At 50.2% G+C, this 22,295-nt stretch overlaps 1 long non-coding RNA gene across 1 annotated transcript; it reads right to left on the reverse strand.

The window, feature by feature from the left end:
• Positions 1-4,610: 4,610 nt before the first annotated feature.
• Positions 4,611-22,033, reverse strand: LOC147118336 (uncharacterized). The gene is made up of 3 exons (XR_015077901.1): positions 21,909-22,033; positions 20,259-20,339; positions 4,611-8,970 (listed from the first exon to the last, which is right to left on the reverse strand). It is a non-coding gene; the product is annotated as an uncharacterized LOC147118336 (long non-coding RNA).
• Between the last annotated feature and the right edge of the window lie 262 nt (positions 22,034-22,295).

The raw sequence follows: 22,295 nt of genomic DNA on the forward strand, positions 1-22,295 counted from the left end.
GGGATGAGGGACTTCAGTGATGTGGAGAGACTGGAGAAGCTGGGGTTGTTCTTCTTGGAGCAGAGAAGGTTAAGGGGAGATTTACTAGAATGGTACCAGGGATGAGGAACTTCAGTTATGTGGAGAGACTGGAGAAGCTGGGGTTGTTCTTCTTAGAGCAGAGAAGGTTAAGGGGAGATTTACTAGAATGGTACCAGGGATGAGGGACTTCAGTGATGTGGAGAGACTGGAGAAGCTGGGATTGTTCTCCCTGGAGCAGAGAAGGTTAAGGGGAGATTTACTAGAATGGTACCAGGGATGAGGGACTTCAGTTATGTGGAGAGACTGGAGAAGCTGGGATTGTTCTCCTTGGAGCAGAGAAGGTTAAGGGGAGATTTACTAGAATGGTACCAGGGATGAGGGACTTCAGTGATGTGGAGAGACTGGAGAAGCTGGGATTGTTCTCCTTGGGGCAGAGAAGGTTAAGGGGAGATTTACTAGAATGGTACCAGGGATGAGGGACTTCAGTGATGTGGAGAGACTGGAGAAGCTGGGATTGTTCTCCCTGGAGCAGAGAAGGTTAAGGGGAGATTTACTAGAATGGTACCAGGGATGAGGGACTTCAGTTATGTGGAGAGACTGGAGAAGCTGGGATTGTTCTCCTTGGAGCAGAGAAGGTTAAGGGGAGATTTACTAGAATGGTACCGGGGATGAGGGACTTCAGTTAATGTGGAGAGACTGGAGAAGCTGGGGTTGTTCTCCTTAGAGCAGAGAAGGTTAAGGGGAGAATTACTAGAATGATACCGGGGATGCGGGACTTCAGTGATGTGGAGAGACTGGAGAAGCTGGGATTGTTCTCCCTGGAGCAGAGAAGGTTAAGGGGAGATTTACTAGAATGGTACCAGGGATGAGGGACTTCAGTGATGTGGAGAGACTGGAGAAGCTGGGGTTGTTCTCCTTGGAGCAGAGAAGGTTAAGGGGAGATTTACTAGAATGGTACCAGGGATGAGGGACTTCAGTGATGTGGAGAGACTGGAGAAGCTGGGGTTGTTCTCCTTGGAGCAGAGAAGGTTAAGGGGAGATTTACTAGAATGGTACCAGGGATGAGGGACTTCAGTGATGTGGAGAGACTGGAGAAACTGGGATTGTTCTCCTTGGAGCAGAGAAGGTTAAGAGGAGATTTGATAGATGTGTTCAAAATCGTTAAGGGTTTTAACAGAGTAAATAAGGAGAAACTGTTTCCAATGGCTGAAGGATCGGTAGCACGAGGACACAGATTTAAGGTGTTTGGCAAAAGAACCAGAGGCGACGTGAGGAAACACTTTTTTACGCAGTGAGTGGTTAGAATTTGGAATGCACTGCCCGAAAGGGCGGTGGATACAGATTCAATCGCCGCTTTCAAAAGGGAATTGGATAAATACTTGGAGGAGAAAAAATTGCAAGGATATTGGGAAAGAGCCGGGGAGTGGGACTAACTGGATTGCTCTTCGAAAGAGCCGGCGCAGACTCGATGGGCCGAATGGACCTCCTTCTGTGCTGTACTATTCTATCATTCTATGAAATAAAAAAAATCACATGAATTTATACTAATCTGCCAATGCTGAGATTTTAATAGAAAATTAACTAACTATTTGAAATATGAATAAACTTCAAATACTAAAATTTATATTATAAAATGTAAATACGCAGAATTCAAAATAAAACTAAACTGTAACTTTTTTAAAATTCGTTTATGGGATGTGGGCGCCGCTGGCATGGCCAGCATTTATTGCCCATCCCTAATTGCCCTCGAGAAGGTGGTGGTGAGCCACCTTCTTGAACGACTGCAGTCCGTGTGGTGAAGGTACTCCCACAATGCTGTTAGGGAGGGAGTTCCAGGATTTTGACCCATAGAAACATGGAAGATAGGAGCAGGAGTAGGCCATTCGGCCCCTCGAGCCTGCTCCGCCATTCAATGCGATCATGGCTGATCATTCAAATTCAGTACCCTGTCCCTGCTTTCTCCCCATACCCCTTGATCCCTTTAGCCTTAAGAAAAGCTTTGCAAGTATCGATGCCTTCTCTGAGGACCCAGCAACGATGAAGGAATGATGATTATTTCCAAGTCAGGATGGTGTGGAACTTGGAGGTGGTGGTGTTCCCATGCGCCTGCTGCCCTTGTCCTTCTAGGTGGAAGAGGTCGCGGGTTTGGGAGGTGCTGCCGAAGAAGCCTTGGTGAGTTGCTGCAGTGCATCTTGTAGATGGTACACACTGCAGCCACGGTACGCCGGTGGTGGAGGGAGGAATGTTTAAGGTGGTGGTTGGGGTGCCAATCAAGTGGGCTGCTTTGTCCTGGATGGGGACAACTATTGGGAATCTTCCACTGAGAAACACTTTAAATGCTGAGGATCGAAAATAAAATGAGCTGTTAAATCAAAAAGTGTACATACTGGATTCTAAAATAAAAATATAACTCAAACTCTCCACTTTACCGCTCTTCCTCTCGTCCCATAGCCCTGCATCATTCCCAAACTAATCACTCTGCTGCTGAATCCCTCAGCCATGCCTTTGTCACTCTGGACTTGACTATTCCAACGCACTCCTGGCCGGACTTCCATGTTCCACCCTCCGTAAACTTGTGGTGATCCAAAACTCAGCTGCCCGTGTCCTAACTCGCACCAAGTCCCGTTCGCCCATCACCCCCTGTGCTCGCTGACCTACATTGGCTCCCGGTCCGGCAACACCTCGATTTTTAAAATTCTCATCCTGGTGTTCAAATCCCTCCGTGGCCTCTGTAACTTCCTCCAGCCCTACAACCCTCCCATGATCTCAGCGCTCCGCCAATTCTGGCCTCTCGCGGCATCCACGATTTTAATCGCTCCACCATTGGCGGTCGTGCCTTCAGCTGCCTGGGCCCTAAGCTCTGGAATTTCCTCCCCAAACCTCTCCCTCCTCCTTTAAGACGCTCCTTACAACCTACCTCTTTGACCAAGCCTTTGGTCACCTGTCCAAATATCTCCTGATGTGGTTCGGTGTCAAATTTTACCTGATTTACGCTCCTGTGAAGCATCTTGAGGACGTTTTACCACGTTAAAAGCGCTGTTTTTAGTAAATGCACGTTGTTCATATGATTGACGTCAACCTGCGTTCCTTGCTGTCTACAGGTGGATCAGCGGAGTTTAATGGGGTACTGTAGTGTAGTGGTCACGTTACTGGACCAGCACTAGAGGCCTAGATTAGTAATGCCGAGATATGAGAGTCCAAATCTCACCATGGCAGTTTGAGAATTTGAATTCAGGTTTAAAACTCTGGAAATAAAAAGCCAGGATCAGTAAAAGTGACCATGAAGCTGTTGGATTGTCTTAAAAAAAAAACAACTGGTTCACCAACTACCTGCGGGGAACCTGCCATCCTTCCCCAGCCCGGCCTGTGTGCGTGACTCCAGTCCCACACCAACATGGCTGACTCTTAACTGCTGTCTGAAGTGGACGAGTGAGCCAGTCGGTGGGATGAAATCACGGCCAGCGGTTCAAGGCGAAGGCCCACCACCACCTTCTCAGGGCAACTAGGGATGGGCAATAAATGCCAGACTTGCCCCACATCCCGAGAATAAATGAAGGAAAATGGGATAAATATCTGAAGCAGAGGAAGATGAAGGACTATGGGGAGAGAGCGGGGCTGTGGGATTAGTTTGGGATTGATACAGGGCTATGGGGAGAGAGCGGGGCAGTAGGATTAGTTTGGGATTGATACAGGGCTATGGGGAGAGAATGGGACAGTGGGATTGGTTTGGAATTGATACAGGGCTATGGGGAGAGAGCGGGGCAGTAGGATTAGTTTGGGATTGATACAGGGCTATGGGGAGAGAGTGGGACAGTGGGATTGGTTTGGAATTGATACAGGGCTATGGGGAGAGAGCGGGGCAGTAGGATTAGTTTGGGACTGATACAGGGCTATGGGGAGAGAATGGGACAGTGGGATTGGTTTGGAATTGATACAGGGCTGTGGGGAAAGAGCGGGTCAGTGGGATTGGTTTGGGATTGATACAGGGCTATGGGGAGAGAGCGGGGCAGTGGGATTGGTTTGGGATTGATACAGGGCTATGGGGAGAGAGCGGGGCAGTGGGATTGGTTTGGGATTGATACAGGGCTATGGGGAGAGAGCGGGGCAGTGGAATTAGGTTGGGATTGATACAGGGCTATGGGGAGAGAGAGAGAGAGAGAGAGTTTTGATCGCTACATGGCTAGATTTACTGGAATGGTATCGGGGATGGAGAGAGACTGGAGAAGCTGGGGTTCTCCTTAGAGCAGAGAAGGTTACGAGGAGATTTGATAGAGGTGTTCAAAATCATGAAGGGTTTTGATAGAGTCGATAGCGAGAAACTGTTACCAGTGGCGAAGGATCATGGGGGGAAGATGAGAAATGTTTTTTTACTCGGGGAGTTGTGATCTGCACCGCGCTGCCTGAAAGGGCGGTGGACGCAGATTCGATAGTAACTTTCAAAAGGGAATCGGATAAATATTTTAAAAGGACAAATATTGCTGGGCTATGGAGAAAGAGCAGGGGGAGCGGCACTAATCTATCGAAGAGATGGGCCCAACGGCCTCCTTCTGTGCTTTAAGATTCTGTGAAGTCAGACAATTCACACATGATACACTCAAGATACTTTATTATAAAATTTGTATTTACAAAAACTGAAAATTCACAAACTTAGACCAGGGAATTTTTGGTTAAGGCACGACTTGCACTCCTCACACCGGGGCAAAGGGAGACCAGGTCGAGACACTCCGTGCCGTGACCCTGCTGCACAGAACAGGACTCGGGGCTCAGGCAGCGACACACAGAGGTCCATGAGCGAGATGATGAAATGCCTGACTTCAAGAGAGACAGGAAAGTCATTAAAGATTGAGCGGCACAATCAGCAGTACATCAGTGTTCAGACCGTCAGCACCAAACACGGGTTAGATACAGAGTAAAGCTCCCTCTACACTGTTCCATCAAACACTCCCAGGGCAGCTACAGCACGGGTTAGATACAGAGTAAAGCTCCCTCTGCACTGTCCCATCAAACACTCCCATGGCAGGTACAGCATGGGTTAGATACAGAGTAAAGCTCTCTCTACACTGTCCCATCAAACACTCCCAGGGCAGGTACAGCACGAGTTAGATACAGAGTAAAGCTCCCTCTACACTTTTCCATCAAACACTCCCAGGGCAGGTACAGCACGGGTTAGATACAGAGTAAAGCTCCCTCTACACTGTCCCATCAAACACTCCCAGAGCAGGTACAGCACGTGTTAGATACAGAGTAAAGCTCCCTCTACACTGTCCCATCAAACACTCCCAGAGCAGGTACAGCACGGGTTAGATACAGAGTAAAGCTCCCTCGACACTGTCCCATCAAACACTCCCAGGGCAGGTACAGCACGGGTTAGATACAGATTAAAGCTCCCTCTACACTGTCCCGTCAAACACTCCCAGGGCAGGTACAGCACGGGTTAGATACAGAGTAAAGCTCCCTCTACACTGTCCCATCAAACACTCCCAGGGCAGGTACAGCACGGGTTAGATACAGATTAAAGCTCCCTCTACACTGTCCCGTCAAACACTCCCAGGGTAGGTACAGCACGGGTTAGATACAGAGTAAAGCTCCCTCTACACTGTCCCATCAAACACTCCCAGAGCAGGTACAGCACGGGTTAGATACAGAGTAAAGCTCCCTCTACACTGTCCCATCAAACACTCCCAGGGCAGGTACAGCACGGGTTAGATACAGAGTAAAGCTCCCTCTACACTGTCCCATCAAACACTCCCAGGGCAGGTACAGCACGTGTTAGATACAGAGTAAAGCTCCCTCTACACTGTCCCATCAAACACTCCCAGAGCAGGTACAGCACGGGTTAGATACAGAGTAAAGCTCCCTCGACATTGTCCCATCAAACACTCCCAGGGCAGGTACAGCACGGGTTAGATACAGATTAAAGCTCCCTCTACACTGTCCCGTCAAACACTCCCAGGGTAGGTACAGCACGGGTTAGATACAGAGTAAAGCTCCCTCTACACTGTCCCATCAAACACTCCCAGAGCAGGTACAGCACGGGTTAGATACAGAGTAAAGCTCTCTCTACACTGTCCCATCAAACACTCCCAGGGCAGGTACAGCACGGGTTAGATACAGAGTAAAGCTCTCTCTACACTGTCCCATCAAACACTCCCAGGGCAGGTACAGCACGGGTTAGATACAGAGTAAAGCTCCCTCTACACTGTCCCATCAAACACTCCCAGGGCAGGTACAGCACGGGTTAGATACAGATTAAAGCTCCCTCTACACTGTCCCGTCAAACACTCCCAGGGTAGGTACAGCACGGGTTAGATACAGAGTAAAGCTCCCTCTACACTGTCCCATCAAACACTCCCAGAGCAGGTACAGCACGGGTTAGATACAGAGTAAAGCTCTCTCTACACTGTCCCGTCAAACACTCCCAGGGTAGGTACAGCACGGGTTAGATACAGAGTAAAGCTCTCTCTACACTGTCCCATCAAACACTCCCAGGGCAGGTACAGCACGGGTTAGATACAGAGTAAAGCTCCCTCGACACTGTCCCATCAAACACTCCCAGGGCAGGTACAGCACGGGTTAGATACAGAGTAAAGCTCCCTCTACACTGTCCCATCAAACACTCCCAGGGCAGGTACAGCACGGGTTAGATACAGAGTAAAGCTCCCTCTACACTGTCCCATCAAACACTCTCATCTATCGGTTTCAGACTGGAAAGTTTCCAATGTGTTTAGAAGGTTGAGGGGTGATTTAATGAAGGCATTTAAGGTGATTAAAGGATTCGATAGGGTAGAGAGAAACTATTTACTCTTGTGAGGTTGAGGGGGGCAAGTCCAGAACAAGGGGGAATCACCTTAAAATTAGAGCCAGGCCATTCAGGGGTGATGTCGGGAAGTGCTTCTTCACAGAAAGGGTTAGTGGGAATCTGGATCTCTCTCCCCTCAAAGAGGCTGTGGATCGATTGGAAGTTTCATGGCTGAGACGGATTGATTTCTGTTAGGGTGAGGGTATCGAGGGATATTCAGCGAAAGCTTTTAAATAGGAGTCGAGGTGACAGATCAGCAGTAAACATCAAACCCGTCTCTCTATCGGCATACATCATACATCTTAAGGCTAAAGGGATCAAGGGATATGGGGAGAAGGCAGGGACAGGGTACTGAGTTTGGATGATCAGCCATGATCTCATTGAATGGCGGAGCAGGCTCGAGGGGCCGAAACCTGCTCCTATCTTCTATACACCACTAGCACATACCCACCAGAGAGAGGGCAATGACCCCAGAGACGGCGCCATTCGAGGAAGGGGCAGGAGGTGGGGTGGCTGAGAAATTAAACCCCCCCTCCTGCTGCGATGGGCGCCTCCCTCCCTCATGAATAATAATAATAATTAATAAATAAATCGCAGAGCCCAGAAACGGTACATCATCAGCTGAGGCAGGGAGGTCCCCTGGGGGGGGATTTAGACAATGTGACCACCACACAGCAGCCCCCCCCCCCCCCCCGACCATCCAATCCAGATACAGGCTCCCCAGGGGGTGGGGCAACAGTGTCGCCCAGCACAAGGGTTAACAACAATTTCAGATCATAACCTCGGCCCCTATCCTATATATATTTTTTATCCACACCTTTTATTTGTGTCTTCCCTTCTCCCCCACAGGGCAGCTGTCTTTCATTCTGCCAGTGCAATTTACACTTCCTCTAGAGCCATCTTTTACTTCTTAACCTGTCCCGTTACCATCTCATCTCGCCTTGAATATCTCTTAATCTCTTAATGTCCAAAGATGTGCGGGTTAGGTTGATTGGCTATGATAAATTGACCCTTAGTGTTAGGGGGATTAAATACGTGGGGTTACGGGGATCGGGTGGGATATGTGTTGGTGTAGGTGTTATGGGGATCGGGTGGGATATGTGTTGGTGTAGGTGTTATGGGGATCGGGTGGGATATGTGTCGGTGCAGGTTCGATGGGCCGAAATGGCCTCTATCTGCATTGTGGGGTTTCTGTGATTCTGTGAATCACTCCTGCCTTCCACCCTATCACAGACCTTCCCTTTTGTTCTTTCATCCCCTCCCCGCTTTCCCTGCCCCGACATTTGCTTAAAAATCTGTCCCATTTCCTGCTTTTTTCCCCCCCAGTTCTGACGAAAGGTCATCGACCTGAAACGTTAACTCTGTTTCTCTCTTCACAGAAAATGCTGGAAAAACTCAGCAGGTCATTTCCTGCCTTTTCTCTCACTTCTGTAGAAGGGTTTCGACCCGAAACGTTAACTCTGTTTCTCTTTTCACAGATGCTGCCTGGCCTGCTGAGTATCTCCAGCATTTTCTGTTTTTATTTCAGATTTCCAGCATCTGCAGTATTTTCTTTTTGTTTTTTGGGGTAACAGGGTTCCCAACTCTGATTGGCCGGATTCCCAGCTGTCTAAATCACATGACCTCCCACCCCCAACGGCCTCACCCAGTCGAACAGCCGATATTTTTTTTTTACAACTAACAGAAGTGGGGAGAAAAAAAGCCAACACCCTTTTGGGGCGATCCCTGGGACTCTCCTGGGGGGTGGTGGGGGCAATGAAAAATCCCAGAGATTGACAAAGTTAGAGAAAGATTCAAAAGATAGCAAAATAAGTCAAGGAGCTCCCGCAGGCTGTGGTCCTGCGACGGGGAGTCACAGCCCAGAGAGATGGGAGGGGGAAGTAACTCGGTAAGCGTACAAGTAACGCTTGGGAGGGGTGGGGTGGGGTGGGGGATGGAAAGAGGTCCCCACCGCCGGTGAACCCGAAACGCCTCCACTGCGATGTCTGGGGTTGGAAGAGAGCACGTGGGTTTTCTGGAAACCGATCAGCTCCCGCTCGTCATCTCAAGCTTCCCACATCCCCTCCCCGGGGGCAGAAAATACAGTCGCTATAAAGGAGCGTTGAAACAGTCGGACTGGTTCCACTGAATCCCCAATTGGGAATCTTTGTCTGAAAGAGAAGAACAGGTGGTTAGAAATTTGTAGACGTGTGGAGCGCGAAGAGTCGAATCATCTCGCTTCAACCCGCAACGAACTTGTTTATATCCCAGCCTGTAACTCTCTTCCGGGTATCTGTTATTCTATATATAAACCCCCCAAACCCCTCGATTAGATTCCAGCCTGTAACTCACTCCCGGGTATCTGTTATTCTACATATAAACCACCCGAACCCCTTGATTAGATTCCAGCCTGTAACTCTCTCCCGGGTATCTGTTATTCTATATATAAACCCCCCAAACCCCTCGATTAGATTCCAGCCTGTAACTCACTCCCGGGTATCTGTTATTCTACATATAAACCACCCGAACCGATTCCAGCCTGTAACTCACTCCTGGGTATCTGTTATTCTATATATAAACCCCCCGAACCCCTCGATTAGATTCCAGTCTGTAACTCACTCCCGGGTATCTGTTATTCTATATATAAACCCTCCGAACCCCTCGATTAGATTCCAGCCTGTAACTCACTCCCGGGTATCTGTTATTCTATATATAATCCCCCCGAACCCCTCGATTAGATTCCAGCCTGTAACTCTCTCCCGGGTATCTGTTATTCTATATATAAACCCCCCCAAACCCCTCGATTAGATTCCAGCCTGTAACTCACTCCCGGGTATCTGTTATTCTATATATAAACCCCCCGAACCCCCGATTAGATTCCAGTCTGTAACTCACTCCCGGGTATCTGTTATTCTATATATAAACCCCCCGAACCCCTCGATTAGATTCCAGCCTGTAACTCACTCCCGGGTATCTGTTATTCTATATATAAACCCCCCGAACCCCTCGATTAGGTTCCAGCCTGTAACTCACTCCCGGGTACTTCTTGCAATCTAGTATACTGTATTCGCTGCTCACGATGTGGTCTCCTCTACATTGGGGAGACCAAACGCAGATTGGGTGACCGCTTTGCGGAACATAGAAACATAGAAGATAGGAGCAGGAGTCGGCCATTCGGCCCCTCGAGCCTGCTCCGCCATTCAATGCGATCATGGCTGATCATCCAAATTCAGTACCTTGTCCCTGCCTTCTCCCCCTATCCCTTGATCCCTTTAGCCTTAAGAAATATATCCAACTCCTTCTTGAATATATTTAATGACTTGGCCTCAACTGCCTTCTGTGGTAGAGAATTCCACAGGTTCACCACTCTCTGGGTGAAGAAATTCCTCCTCATCTCTGTCCTAAATGGCTTACCCCTTATCCTTAGACTGTGACCCCTGGTTCTGGACTCCCCGACCATCGGGAACATCCTTCCTGTATCTAGTCTGTCCAGTCCTGTTAGAATTTTATAAGTTTCGATGAGATCCCCTCTCATTCTTCTAAACTCCAGCGAGTATAAGCCCAATCGACACAATCTCTCCTCATACGTCATTCCTGCCATCCCAGGTATCAGTCTGGTGAATCTTCGCCGCAGTCCTTCCATGGAAAGAACATCCTTCCTCAGATAAGGCGACCAAAACTGCACACAATACACAAGGTGCAGTCTCACCAAGGCCCTGTACAACTGCAGCAAGACATCCTTGTTCCTGGAAAGTGTGAGGTTATGCACTTTGGCAGGAAAAATCGTAGAGCAAGTTATTATCTTAATGGCAAGATACTGGAAAGTACTGAAGTACAAAGGGATCTGGGGGTCCTGGTGCACGAAACTCAAAAGGTTAGTATGCAGGTGCAGCAAGTGATTAAGAAGGCCAATGGAATGTTGGCTTTCATTGCTAGGGGGATAGAATATAAAAATAGGGAGGTATTGCTTCAGTTGTACAAGGTATTGGTGAGACCGCACCTGGAATACTGCGTACAGTTTTGGTGTCCATACTTAAGAAAGGACATACTTGCTCTCGAGTCAGTACAAAGAAGGTTCACTCGGTTAATCCCTGGGATGAGGGGATGGACATATGAGGAGAGGTTGAGTAGATTGGGACTCTACTCATTGGAGTTCAGAAGAATGAGAGGCGATCTTATTGAAACATATAAGATTGTGAAGGGGCTTGATCGGGTGGATGCGGGGAGGATGTTCCCGATGATGGGTGAAACTAGAACTAGGGGGCATAGTCTTAGAATAAGGGGCTGCTCTTTCAAAACTGAGATGAGGAGGAACTACTTCACTCAGAGGGTGGTAGGTCCATGGAATATGCTGCCCCAAAAAGCTGTAGAAGCTACATCATTACATAAATTTAAAACAGAAATAGACAGTTTCCTAGAAGTAAAGGGAATTAAGGGTTACGGGGAGCGGGCAGGAATTTGGACATGAGTCTAGGTTCGGATCGGTCATGGCCCTGTGGGTAGCGGAGCAGGCCCAGGGGCCGTGTAGCCTGATCCTGCTCCTATTTCGTGTGTCTAATTCTGTTAGATTCAGGAGATGGTTCTGTGATAGTGGATTGGCGGTTAGGATCAGATCAGCCATGATCTTATTGAATGGCGGAGCAGGCTCGAGGGGCCGATTGGCCTACTCCTGCTCCTATTTCTTATGTTCTTATGTACTCGAACCCTCTTGCTACGAAGGCCAACATACCATTTGCCTTCTCAACCGCCTGCTGCATCTGCATGGTTACCTTCAGCGACTGGTGCACAAGAACACCCAGGTCTCTCTGCACTTCCCCTTCTCCCAATCTATTGCCATTCAAATAATAATCTGCCTTCCTGTTTTTGCCACCAAAGTGGATAACCTCACATTTATCCACATTATCGTGCATTTGCCATGTTTCTGCCCAATCACCCAACCTGTCCAAATCGTACTGGAGTTTCATGATATCCTCCTCACAGCATACCCTCCCACCCAGCTTTGTGTCGTCTGCAAATTTGGAGATATTTCATCCAATTCCTTCGTCCATGTTGTATCCGTGTGTTAATGGAGACACGGAATGCAGGAGTTGGTTTAACAGGTGTTTACTGAACAAAGTCTGGAGGTGAACTAAAAGATACAAGACGCTGTACAGGCTTATATACCCGAGTGGTCACTACCGGTATCACAGTACACAGGGGCTCTTAAAAAGGTACATACACTACAATTCCTCCCCTTTTAGACAATTAGTACATAACATTTTAAGTAATCATTAATTAACGTGTTTACAAGAACAATAATCTACACATTTGCTGCAGTTAATCAATTATAAGTCAGTCTCTCTGGAGGCTTCCTGACTCGGTCCGGATAACGCCTCGGTGGTGTAGTAGGTTCTTTTGGCAAGGTCGATTCGGCTTGAATGCCAGTGTCGGGTTCATCTGGTTCCAGTATCACCGGATCGGAGGTAGATACTATGGGTATCTCTGCTTCATCATTAGGCGTATAGAGTTGTGGTGTAGGTTGTCCCTTGATTTGGTTTGGTCAGCATGGCGCCTTATTATGCTTTCACCGATGTCCACGGTATACATCAGCGGTCCTAGTCGTGTGCAAATAGTTCCAGGCTGCCATTTCTCGGTACGGTAGTCCCGGGCCAAAACTTGTTGACCTATCTGGAAGGTTCTAGTTGGCCTTTCATTCATGCCTTGAAATTGCCGGTTCTCTACGTCCCTTCTGATGTTTGGCTTGATCAAATCCAGACGGCATCTTAGTCTTCTATTGAAAAACATCATGGCGGGAGTTTGGTTTGTAACCACGTTTGCATACAGGAATGCAACACAAGAAGTTATCTACCTTATGTTGTAGATTTATGTCTTCATTATCCATGGCCTTCTTGAAGGTCTGGACAAACCTTTCAGCTAATCCATTGGTGGCGGGATGGTATGGGGCGGACGTGTAGTGCTTAACCCCATTGTTTTTTTAAGACCTTCCTGAATTCTTCGGACACAAGTTGCAGTCCATTATCAGAACAGATCTATTCAGGCAGCCCATTCCTCGCAAATATGGTCCTTAATACTGTGATGGTTTTTTCCGTGGTGGTGGAGGACATCTTTATTACCTCCGGCCACTTGGAGTGTGCATCAACCGCGATTAAGAACATTGAGTCCATAAATGGACCAGCAAAGTCGATATGTACCCTTTGCCATGGAGATGAGGGCCACTCCCATGGATGTAGAGGGGCTTGTGGTGGGGCGTTTTGGACCTTCTGGCATCCTAGACAGCTCTTGGTCATTTCTTCGATGTCTCCATCGATACCTGGCCACCACACAAACGCTCTGGCTAGGTTCGTCATTTTCACTCCACCCAGATGCCCCTCGTGAAGCTCCTTTAGCATTTTATCCTGGAGTTTGGGTGGAATCACCACTCTGGATCCACACATCAATGTTCCTCGGCACACTGACAGCTGTTCTCTTCTTTGCGAGAATGCTGGCAACAGTGGTTCGCCATGGGCTGGCCATCCCTTCACCGTTAAATCGTAGACTCATGAGAGAGTCGGGTCATTTCTCGTTTCCTTTTCAATGGTAGAATTTGTTACTGGTAGACATTCTACTAGGTCCACTGTAGGTGCCTCTTCTACCGTTGGCAACGGTAGGCGCGATAAACCGTCAGCATTCCCATGCTGTTTTGATCCTTTGTATTCTATGTCATATTGGTGTGCCCCTAGGAAAAGGGACCACCTCTGTAGCCTTTGCGCTGTCATAATGGGAACACCCTTTTTAGGGTTGAATATGGAGACGAGGGGTTGATGGTCAGTCAACAAGGTAAATTTTTGTCCGTGTAGGTAATGGTTGAATTTCTTCACTCCCCACACCAGGCTGAGTGCTTCCCTGTCGATCTGGGCATAGTTACGCTCAGCTGAGTTCAATGAGCGTGACGCAAAAGCTATCGGCCGCTCCGAGCCATCAGGGAATCTATGCGATAATACCGCTCCTACGCCGTAAGGGGATGCATCGCACACCAGTCTGATTGGCAGTGATGGGTTGTAATGAGCCAACACTTCCTTGGATGTGATCAAGCCTTTGCATTTATGGAAGGCACGTTTACAGTCTTCGCTCCATTTCCAAATTACTCCCGTTTGTAGCAGTGTGTTAAGAGGGTGCAGAACAGTTGACAAGTTCGGTAAAAATTTATCAATCCCAGGAACGACCTTAATTGTGAGACATTTTCAGGTGCTGGGGCTTTTATGACCGCTTCAATTTTTTCAGGTGACTTATGCAAGCCTTCTTCGTTAATTATATGGCCATAATATGATATTTGTTTCTGGAAAAATTCGCACTTGGGGCGATTTGCTCGTAGGCCCTGTTCTCTCAGCCTAGTGAGCACCTGCTCCAAATTGGCAAGGTGCTCGTTGTCGTTTTCTCCTGTTACAAGGATGTCGTCTAGGTAGAAACATAGAGATAGGAACAGGAGTAGGCCATTCGGCCCTTCGAGCCTGCTCCGCCATTCAATGAGATCATGGCTGATCTTCGTCTGAGATCATAGCTGATCTTACCAGTTCAGTACCCCGTCCCCGCCTTTTCTCCGTAACCCTTAATCCCCTTAGCCTTCAGAAATATATCCAATTCTCTCTTGAAAATATTTATTGAATTAGCCTTCACAGCCCTCTGTGGCAGGGAATTCCACAGGCTCACCACTCTTTGAGTGAAGAAATTCTTCCTCATCTCTGTTTTAAATGATTTGCCCGCTATTTTTAGACTGTGGCCCCTGGTTCTGTGCTCCCCGGCCATTGGAAACATTCTCTCTGAATTCAGCCTGTCCAGGCCTGCCATAATTTTATATGTTTCGATGAGATCCCCTCTCAATCTTCTAAACTCCAGTGAGTACAAGCCCAAACTATTTAATCTCTCTTCGTAGGTCATTCCCGCCATTCCAGGTATCAGCCTGGTGAATCGCCGTTGCACTCCCTCCATGGCAAGAACATCCTTCCGCAGATGGGGCGACCAAAACTGTACACAATACTCCAGATGCGGTCTCACCAGCACCTTGTACAGCTGTAGTAAGGTATCCCTATTCCTATACTCGAACCCCCTTGATATGAAGGCCAACATACCATTTGCCTTCTTGATCGCCTGTTGCACCTGCATGCTCTCCTTCAGTGACTGGTGCACAAGAACACCCAGGTCCCTCTGCACTTCCCCATCTCCCAATCTATTGCCATTTAGATAATAATCTACCCTCCTGTTTTTACCCCCAAAGTGGATAACCTCGCATTTATCCACATTATAGTGCATCTGCCACGTATCTGCCCATTCCCCCAACCTGTCCAAATCGCACTGTAGCCTCCTGACATCCTCATCAGAGCCCACCCCTCCTCCTAGTTTAGTGTCGTCAGCGAATTTGGAAATATTGCATCCAATTCCCTGATCCAGATCATTTATATATATTGTGAACAGCTGGGGTCCCAGGACAGATCCTTGCGGCACCCCGCTGGTCACTGCCTGCCACTCCGAAAACGAGCCGTTTATTCCAACTCTCTGTTTTCTATCCGCCAGCCAGTTCTCTATCCACGTTAATACTTTGCCCCCAATCCCATGAGCCTTAATTTTGCATGATAATCTTTTGTGTGGAACCTTATCGAAGGCTTTCTGGAAGTCAAGGTACACCACATCCACTGGCTCTCCCCCATCTATTTTACCAGTTACTTCCTCAAAAAATTCCAGCAGATTAGTCAAACACGATTTACCCTTTGTAAATCCATGTTGACTCTGTCCGATCCTTTCCCCATTTGTCAAGTGCTCCGCTATTTTATCCTTAATAATGGACTCTAGCATTTTGCCCACAACCGATGTAAGGCTTACTGGTCTATAATTCCCTGCTTTCTCTCTACCCCCCTTTTTAAATATTGGGGTAACATTAGCTACCCTCCAATCCACGGGTACTGTTCCCGAGTCAATGGAGTTCCGGATGATCCTTAGAGCATCTGCTATCTCCAGGGCCACCTCCTTAAGTACCCTAGGATGTAGTTTATCAGGCCCCGGGGATTTGTCGGCCTTCAGTCCCCTCAACTTACCCAACACCATATCCCTAGAGATACTAATTTCTGTCAGCTCCTCCCTCTCATTAGTCCCTATGTTTGCCGATATTCCTGGGAGGTTATTTGTGTCCTCCTTTGTGAATACAGAACCAAAGTATGAGTTTAATTGGTCTGCCATTCCCCGGAATCCCTTGCAGGACTTGCTCCATAGCTATTTGCCAGATAGCTGGAGCGGATGCTACTCCGAAAACCAGTCGATTGTACTGGTACAGGCCTTTGTGTGTGTTTATCGTGAGATACTTTTTAGAGGCCTCCTCAACCTCCATCTGTAGATATGCCTGTGCCAAGTCAATTTTGGTGAAACGTTTCCCTCTGGATAGTGAGGCGAAAATATCTTCTATCCTGGGAAGAGGATACTGTATCGTGTGAAGGGCCGGGTTCACAGTCACCTTGAAGTCCCCACAGATGCGAACTTTTCTCTGTTCTTCAGATTTATCATTATTCAACATTTTCTTCATGACCGGGACGATGGGTGTTGCCCACTCGCTCCAATCTACCTTGGATAACATGCCTGCTTTTTCCAAATTCTCCAGCTCTGCCTCGACTGCCTCACAGCGCCAGGGACCCGGGTTTGAATCCGGCCTCGGGTGACCGCCTGTGTGGAGTTTGCACATTCTCCCAGTGTTTGCGTGGGTTTCCTCCGGGTGCTCCAGTTTCCTCCCACAGTCCAAAGATGTGCGGTTAGGTTGATTGGCTATGATAAATTGACCCTTAGTGTTAGGGGGATTAAATACGTGGGGTTACGGGGATAGGGTGGGATATATGTAGGGGTTACGGGGATCGGGTGGGATATGTGTCGGTGCAGGCTCGATGGGCCGAAATAGCCTCTATCTGCGCTGTGGGGTTTCTGTGATCTGTGACTGCTGGGCGAATTGCGTATGGCACCGGCCTTGCCTTAAAAAACTTGGGAATTGCCGCATCTTCCACTTTTATTGAGGCGGTGACGCCTTTCAAGGTTCCTAGTTCCTGTTGAAACACCTCTTTGGCGGTAGCCAAGATGTCTTTTAATCGTTCAGGTATGACATCATCATTTTTTTCCTTACTGGTCACCGTCAGTGCCTGAATGGAGTGCCAGTCTAAACGTATCTTCCTGATCCATTCACGTCCCAACAACGGTGGACCACCATCTTGCAGAACGTATAAATACAACTTCTGTATTTCCTTGCCGTTGTATACAACAGGCACCTTTATTTTCCCTCTGGGGTATACTTTCTGTCCCGTATATGTCTTCAAGATAATGGATGTGTCTTTCAGAGGTATATGCGGAAATAGCCGCTCGTAATCCCGTCGACTTATGACGGTCAGAGCTGATCCTGCATCTAGCTCCATTTTAATTGGGGACCCCGCTATCGTGAGGGTAACCCAAATGGTCTGGTAATCTTCTTTGGCAATTACATTATGTAATTTGAGGCAGCCTAGTCTCTTGTTTCCGGAGTCGCTATCGCTCTTCTGGTCTTCGGAGCTACTGTCCGTCATCATTTGTACCTTTCTGTACTTTTCCTTATTGATTTTTTTTCTGTCAGTGGATTTTTTGTTTCCAGATCAGCATACACGTGCAATGTGTCCCATCTTTCCGCATTGCCTGCATGCTTTGTCCTTGAACCAGCAGTCCCTCTGGTCATGGGTGGATCTGCCGCAGCGATAACATCTCTCGAAACCCCGTGTCATTTCATGGGTGCCGAAGTCCTGTGGCTTTTGCTGTATCTCTGCAGCTCCTCTTGCTGCTGCTTCGTATGATACAGCCACACTGAAAGCCTTGTCCAGTGTCAAATCTTTCTCAGAAAGTAGCCATTTCTGTGTTCCTTCACTTAGGAGACCGCAGACGAATTTGTCTCGTAGAGAACCTGCCAGTCCTGCCCCGAATTGGCAGTGCTTTGACAGCTTTCTTAATTCGGTGAGGTAATCAGCGTTACTTTCATTCTTGTGCTGATTCCTCCTGAAGAATTTGAATCGTTCCGCTATCAGCAGCGGTGTTGGGTTTAAGTGCTCCTGTCGGGCATCAACAATCTCCTTAAAATTCTTGTCCATCGGTTTGGCTGGAGTGATTAAGTTTCGTAACAGCCCGTATGTCCTTGCGCCCATCAGATTTAGAAGTACCGATGCCTTTTTATCATCCTCTACTTCATTCGCTGTGCAATATACCTCCACTCTTTCCACATGTGGTCCAATCCTCTATATCACTATCGAAAGCAGTAATATTGCCAGTCTTAGGCATCCTGAAAATCAAAAATGGCGCCTCCCGCGCTTTCCTTTCTTCCCTGCCGAGAAAAATGGTGCCTCCCGCGCTTTCCCGCCGCTGCCGCTGCTGACAACGCTGTTCTCCGCGGTTTTTTATTTACACAGATATTTTTAATAGTTGGAGACTCGTTCCTGCCGGACTCTCTGGGACTTTTCCCTCCCTCTGCTTGGTCCGAATGCCGACCTGCTTTGCAGCGCCGGCCATCTCCCGAGTGCTCCACCCTCCGTCTCTGTTTGCCTTCGCCTTCCGACTCGCTGCTCGGCCCCGCTGCAGAGCCACCCGATCGAGCCCCAGCCCGCCGCCCAGGAAGGATTAGTGCAGTACCTGCCACCAGCCCGGCTAGCTGGTGAAACCACAGTTTTTGTTTTTTTTCTTTGACCTTCGTCTGAGGAATTGATCTCCTTGAGGTGCTGCCGAATTGCAGGTAAGTCCGTTTCCAATTTGTTGCCACTGTTGTATCCGTGTGTTAATGGAGACACGGAATGCAGGAGTTGGTTTAACAGGTGTTTACTGACCAGTCTGGAGGTGAACTAAAAGATACAAGACGCTATACAGGCTTATGTACCCGAGTGGTCACTACCGGTATTACAGTACACAGGGGCTCTTAAAGGTACATACACTACAGTCCAGATCATTAATATATATTGTGAACAGCTAGGGTCCTAGGACCGATCCTTGCGGTACCCCACTAGTCACTGCCTGCCACTCGGAAAACGACCCGTTTATTCCAACTCTTTGCTTTCTATCTGCCAACCAGTTCTCTATCTAAGTCAATACCTTGCCCCCAATCCCATGTGCCTTAATTTTGCACGCTAATCTCTTATGCGGGACCTTATTGAAAGCCTTCTGAAAGTCCAAATACACCACATCCACTGGTACTCCCTTATCTATTTTACCAGTTACATCCTCCGTTCAGTCTGTGAGGGGGACCCCGAGCTTCTGGTCGCCTGTCATTGAAATTCACCGCTCCATTCCCACTCAGACCTCACCGTCTGCGGCCTCGTGCATTGTTCCACGGAAGCTCACCGTAAACTCGAGGAACAGCACCTCATCTTCCGATTAGGCACTTTACAGCCTTCTGCAGAAGGGTTTCGACCCGAAACGTTGACTATTTCTCTCTCCACAGATGTTGCCTGGCCTGCTGAGTTTTTCCAGCATTTTCTGTTGTTATCCCGGGTATCTGTTATTCCACATAAACGCCCCCGAACCCTTCGATTAGATTCCAGCCTGTAACTCACTCCCGGGTATCTGTTATTCTATATATAAACCCCCCGAACCCCTCGATTAGATCACAGTCTGTAACTCACTCCCGGGTATCTGTTATTCTATATATAAACCCCCCGAACCCCTCGATTAGATTCCAGTCTGTAACTCATTCCCGGGTATCTGTTATTCTATATATAAACCCCCCGAACCCCTCGATTAGATTCCAGTCTGTAACTCACTCCCGGGTATCTGTTATTCTATATATAAACCACCCGAACCCCTCGATTAGATTCCAGTCTGTAACTCACTCCCGGGTATCTGTTATTCTATATATAAACCCCCCGAACCCTTCGATTCGATTCCAGTCTGTAACTCACTCCCGGGTATCTGTTATTCTATATATAAACCACCCGAACCCCTCGATTAGATTCCAGTCTGTAACTCACTCCCGGGTATCTGTTATTCTATATATAAACGCCCCCGAACCCTTCGATTAGATTCCAGCCTGTAACTCACTCCCGGGTATCTGTTATTCTATATATAAACCACCCAAACCCCTCGATTAGATTCCAGTCTGTAACTCACTCCCGGGTATCTGTTATTTTATATATAAACGCCCCCGAACCCTTCGATTAGATTCCAGCCTGTAACTCACTCCCGGGTATCTGTTATTCTATATATAAACCCCCCGAACACCTCGATTAGATTCCAGCCTGTAACTCACTCCCGGGTATCTGTTATTCTATATATAAACCCCCAGAAACCCCTCGATTAGATTCCAGCCTGTAACTCTCTCCCGGGTATCTGTTATTCTATATATAAACACCCCGAACCCCTCGGTTAGATTCCAGCCTGTAACTACCTCCCGCGTATCTGCTATTCTATATATATAATCCCCGAACCCCCGATTAGATTCCAGCCTCACCGGGATTGGATGATCCGACAGTTTCAGTCAAAGGGATGTTCAGGACAGACGGGTTTGACTTTACTCCAGGATTCAATGCACCTGCAAGAAGTGAAAAAGGGAGAAAAATTAGTAGAGAGCGAGAGGGCAGAGCCGGTGAGAGAGAGAGAGCGGGGGGCGGGCGGGCGGCACGAGAGGGGGGCGGGCGGGCGGCACGAGAGGGGGGCGGGCGGAGGGCACGGGGGGGCGGGCGGAGGGCACGGGGGGGGCGGGCGGAGGGCACGGGGGGGGCGGGCGGAGGGCACGGGGGGGCGGGCGGAGGGCACGAGGGGGGCGGGCGGAGGGCACAAGAGGGGGCGGGCGGAGGGCACAAGAGGGGGGCGGGCGGAGGGCACAAGAGGGGGGCGGGCGGAGGGCACAAGAGGGGGGCGGGCGGAGGGCACAAGAGGGGGGCGGGCGGAGGGCACAAGAGGGGGGCGGGCGGAGGGCACAAGAGGGGGGCGGGCGGAGGGCACAAGAGGGGGGCGGGCGGAGGGCACAAGAGGGGGGCGGGCGGAGGGCACAAGAGGGGGGCGGGCGGAGGGCACAAGAGGGGGGCGGGCGGAGGGCACAAGAGGGGGGCGGGCGGAGGGCACAAGAGGGGGGCGGGCGGAGGGCACAAGAGGGGGGCGGGCGGAGGGCACAAGAGGGGGGCGGGCGGAGGGCACAAGAGGGGGGCGGGCGGAGGGCACAAGAGGGGGGCGGGCGGAGGGCACAAGAGGGGGGCGGGCGGAGGGCACAAGAGGGGGGCGGGCGGAGGGCACAAGAGGGGGGCGGGCGGAGGGCACAAGAGGGGGGCGGGCGGAGGGCACAAGAGGGGGGCGGGCGGAGGGCACAAGAGGGGGGCGGGCGGAGGGCACAAGAGGGGGGCGGGCGGAGGGCACAAGAGGGGGGCGGGCGGAGGGCACAAGAGGGGGGCGGGCGGAGGGCACAAGAGGGGGGCGGGCGGAGGGCACAAGAGGGGGGCGGGCGGAGGGCACAAGAGGGGGCGGGCGGAGGGCACAAGAGGGGGGCGGGCGGAGGGCACAAGAGGGGGGCGGGCGGAGGGCACAAGAGGGGGGCGGGCGGTGGGCACAAGAGGGGGGCGGGCGGAGGGCACAAGAGGGGGGCGGGCGGAGGGCACAAGAGGGGGGCGGGCGGAGGGCACAAGAGGGGGCGGGCGGAGGGCACAAGAGGGGGCGGGCGGAGGGCACAAGAGGGGGCGGGCGGAGGGCACAAGAGGGGGCGGGCGGAGGGCACAAGAGGGGGCGGGCGGAGGGCACAAGAGGGGGGCGGGCGGAGGGCACAAGAGGGGGGCGGGCGGAGGGCACAAGAGGGGGGCGGGCGGAGGGCACAAGAGGGGGGCGGGCGGAGGGCACAAGAGGGGGGCGGGCGGAGGGCACAAGAGGGGGGCGGGCGGAGGGCACAAGAGGGGGGCGGGCGGAGGGCACAAGAGGGGGGCGGGCGGAGGGCACAAGAGGGGGGGCGGGCGGAGGGCACAAGAGGGGGGGCGGGCGGAGGGCACAAGAGGGGGGGCGGGCGGAGGGCACAAGAGGGGGGGGCGGGCGGAGGGCACAAGAGGGGGGCGGGCGGAGGGGACAAGAGGGGGGCGGGCGGAGGGCACAAGAGGGGAGAGTAAACCTTTCCACTTACCCCTTGTGGTATATGCAGAGACAGGGGAGTCTGGCGATGGTACAGCCCGGGTCCAGCTCCTCCAAGCAGATGGAGCATTCACCGAAACCCTTACTGAGAACATCGACTGGGGAGAGAAAGACACAAACTGGTGATGGATGACCGAGAGCCCGCCTTCCGGCAAACACAGCCCGCCTTGCGGCAAATCGAGTCTATTCAAACCGCGACTCCACCAACGAGAGCAGTCAGAACTCGGGCCTGGAACTGCAGCAAAGTCTCCCGATAAAACAGGATCATTCCTCCAGCAAAACGCAGTGGGCGAAGGATAGTTGCATCGTACAAATCAGGCTAGTTATATGTTGTTTGTAAGTTAGGGTTTTGACTTTGTTAATGTATCTTTAATTTGGC

This window comes from Somniosus microcephalus, chromosome 4 (genome assembly GCF_052327205.1).
Source record: "Somniosus microcephalus isolate GS21.2 chromosome 4, FLI_Smic_1.0, whole genome shotgun sequence".
Lineage (NCBI taxonomy): Eukaryota > Metazoa > Chordata > Chondrichthyes > Squaliformes > Somniosidae > Somniosus > Somniosus microcephalus.